The following is a 4,103-nucleotide window of genomic DNA, read 5'->3' as shown; positions in this document are numbered from 1 at the left end:
ATGTCCTGCAAAAGCCAAGCAGCCTTCTAGCTCTCCATGCTTCAGAGGAAGCTGAGGCGCTCCACGTCTGCATTAGCATAACCCAAGCACGTCCTGCCGATGAGGCTGCAGGGGCTCCGGGGCCCAGCACGCCGCCCTCTGCCTCGGGGAGCTGGGCAGGGAGCCAGGCACCCGCCTGCCCAGGCTGGAGCACACCGTACAAGTTCCAGGCTCCAAAGCACGGGTGCCAAATCAACTCAAGTGCCTAATAGGTTTTGAGGCCACTGGGTCATGGACCTTATCTAGATTGCTTTCCTGGACTTCAAAGCTGGTTTAACTGCCAAAGCAGCATCTCCAGAATTTGCTCTTCAAGCCAGACCCAGCGCTCATTGCAATCACCGCAAGAAGCCCCCAAACACCAAGGGCCTTCGTTTGGGGCCTAATTATCTGTTCTCTCCAGTTTAAGTGTGGCTGTTAGATCACTGAAAAACAAAGCTTCAAAACAAAATCACCAGGGTAAAATTTACAGGAAAGATAAGCATCAGATTCCTGACACAATTTTTTTTTGGCACTGAATTAATATAAACTTCAGCTGTGATGACAGGCAAACAAACACTCATACTAAGCTTAAGAGAAGTGTCCTCACTAATTCTGCATGGTTTGATGTGTTAACATGAGTAAGAGACATGATGCAACACAGATGAGTTCAAACCAAACCCATGATTTGAAGTTCTTCCCACATGAGGCTCCTCAGTTTAGGTCTGAAGGTTCACCCCGGCTGCAAAAGTCTATCATCAACATAATTTTTCTCTACAATAAGCAATCTGTCTGATGGGGCCTGAATAGCATTACTAACCAGAATGAGAACACAGCTTAACCCAAACTCAGCCTATCCTACTTAAAGTCAAAGCCTGCTTTGCCTTTCACTTTAAAGAGATGAGATCTTAGGTTGTCTGCTGACAGAGACTGGGTGTTGTCCTACTTAGATTAGAGAGAGAATATTTACCAGATTTAAGGTATCTTGGGAGATAGCAATTCAGAATAAACAAAGTTGTTCTTTTATAAAATTAAACAAGAGTCCGAAGAGGGGAGCAAGAGGTCAGGATATGCCTCATGCAAAATTCACCAAATAAAGTAAATAGTAATTTTAATAAAGGAAACAAGTTCAATAAATGCTTCCACCAAAGTCAAAGGGTACTTCTGGTATAAGCCAAAGCGGGTAGGATTCACGGGAGACATCAGGCCTGACCTAGCCAAAGCCTGGCTTCCTCATGGAGGCTGCCCTTCTAAGGCAGGTCCTCTGGCTCTGTCCACCACACATGGGGGCTGCGTCCGCCTGTCCTGAATTTGCCTAAAGGGCTGGCTGCTACCAGAGGGGCAGTTCGGCTCTCCCTTGCCAACAACCATTCCTGTTGGATCTAGTAAACATGCAGCTGCACGATGAGTTGGCCCAGCTCACTGATTAGACGCAAAACTAAACCACCAAAATAAACAAACATGGTTTTCTTTAAAAAAGCAGTTTTCCAACTCGCCCTTGGCTGCACAAGGTGGGGTCAGAATGCGCAGTGGGGAAAATGGGGGGCCAGAGCGGGACTGCCCTCTTCACAGCCAACCCACAACCCTGGGGAGTGCATTTAGAGTAACGTACATATGAAACTCTAACACCGACAAGGAGGATGAGCAGAGGCTGAGCAAAAAGCAAACCAGCTGATAGGCAACACAAGTGACAGAACAAACAAGTAAAATGACTGAGCCTAATGATTAGGACAAAGAAAAAAGAGACCAGAGTCTGAACTTTCTCTCCAACACTGTAAATTAATAGCCTACATACACACGACTGAATGAGCAGTCCTTTTTTTTACTCTTTCCATAGATTAAGAAGAAAGAGGATTTAATCACTTGGGGATCCATCACCTAAATTAAGCACAGGGAAGGGCAGTGGAATTGATGGGACTTCTGTGGAGTCCGAAGTACCCTTTGGGTGCAGCGTTTTTAGTAGGTGTGATTTTTATAAGTATTTGCAGGAATCAAGGGACACTTTAATAATAAATATATTTTTCTTGAAAATCAGTATCACTTAGACACATGTATTCTGCAAATATATTTTTAAATATTTAACATACAGACGGAAAAAGGACTAGAAATCAAACTTCCCCACTCTTGGCTTCATGCCCTAGCCGCTGAGTTGTAGGATCAGAGCCCACCTAATGAATATTTCTATAGTGAAAGCAAGGCGAAACAGTTTCCTAAGTACGCAGTCAGAGAGCACCAGCCCAGAACAACACACAGGTTTATGGCTCTAGCACTTTCTTGCTAAATGAAAAGATGCAAATTCAGAACTTAGCTCTTCACATCAAGGTAACGGCTCTAGACAAAGCCTAGAAAGAATAATAATAACAACAACAAAAATAAGAATAAAAAACATGGCAATATACTCCCCTGCATGTTTTTCAAGTGGTCCTGATCACCTGTATGTAATCTGAAGAAAGCTGGGTTCTCCAAGAGCCACTTGTCCAGGAACGCCTCACTTCTGGATCCCTGGACAGCTTGGGCACCTAACTGGTCAACACTGTCAAACTAAAGGCACATCAAGCAGCAGACCTCAATGCATTCGGCAAATGTTACTGGGAAAAACCTGAGCCTGCACAGATCAAAGACTGAGGGTTAGGACTGCAAGGATCTAGCTCTGCAGAGTGGGTGCCCACAGGATCATTTTGATGCCCAAGCACTTCACAGTTATGGCCCAGCGTATGTCCCTTGAGATCCAGTTCTCTTCCTGCACAATTACAACGGCAGTGACTGGAAGTGTACATTGCAGGAATGGCTGTGGTATCGACCTTTCCATTCTTATCTAGATAATTGGGCATGAGACACTGGGCATGTTTCCACATTGAAGGAAAGCTACAAGACCAGCTTAATTTAAGGTGATGTTTATTTCAGACTGCTGTTTAATAACCAAAGTGATCTGAAGCACCCAGGAATCCGGCTGTATGGTATGCATTAAAAAAGTACACCGTGCCTTCTGAATGGGACAGTTTGAAACTGCATACGATCCCGACGGCAGCCTTAACAGCCATACGATCCCGACGGCAGCCTTAACAGTGCTCTTGGATCCAGCAGGTCATAACTTCAGTGAATATAACGTATTTTCTGATGCTAATTTCATCCAGTACAAAAGGGAAACTTTGTCTAGCTATATTCACAACTTTCTTCTGAGTTTTGGCTAAATGATACCTCTAATTATCTGAAGTGTTCCTCAGAAGGTGATCTAATTAGTTATTTCTTGCCTATGATAATGCTTAGATGCTAATTCACACGGAATATTTTAATCTTACAACATTTCCTTATAGCAGTACCAGTTTGAGACTCTTTTAAGTACAATTTAATCTCAGACCTGATTTATATCCATATTCAATTTTGTAGTAGTTCAATATATTTTTCTACCTGCCTCCGTTTCTCAAGGTCTGTCACTTGATGGAAAAATACAGTCCCGAGCCAAATCTTGGGAGCGCACTGCCAAACGAACACTCCTACAGCCATAAACAAACCAACCCCCGGCACTGCAAGGTCTTCCCTGCAGAACCCCCACTGGTACCGTAGCACGGTGGCAAGGCACTGCAGAGGCGCAGCATCGCCTGTAACACAAACTGCCCAGCAACGCTCCCTTCTGCCGTTCCCGTTCTGCAAGTTGAATTCGTCTGACAACTTTTAGCCTACTTAGAAAAACCACGCTGACATCCTTAAAGAATTCTGACTTTAAAAACATGCTGTCCCGTTCAATATAGCTATCGGTATGTATCAGGTGAAATACAGCAGGGTTTGTAAAAAAAAACCTTGGGTTTCATTTCTCAGGAGCCTTATATGCAGAGTGAGACGAGAGTCATTTACAAACTGCCAAAGGATCACTCTATATTCATGCTTAAGTACTCCCAGTATCACTACACAAGGCAGTTATGTTATATTCGATTGCAGCAGTGATATATATATATACACACACACATATATGCACACGGAAGAGTCACTTCAAGCAAGACAGCCCCACAAAAGCCAACCTTCCCGGCCAGTTCTGTCCCCATTCACTCTGACGCACGGCCCGCGTTGCGGGGCTGAGGGGTGTGCACCGC

This window comes from Egretta garzetta, unplaced genomic scaffold (assembly GCF_000687185.1).
Source record: "Egretta garzetta isolate BGI_Z169 unplaced genomic scaffold, ASM68718v1 scaffold361, whole genome shotgun sequence".
Taxonomy (NCBI): domain Eukaryota; kingdom Metazoa; phylum Chordata; class Aves; order Pelecaniformes; family Ardeidae; genus Egretta; species Egretta garzetta.
The sequence above is the reverse complement of the archived record's forward strand: the minus strand, read 5'-3'. Positions refer to the sequence as shown.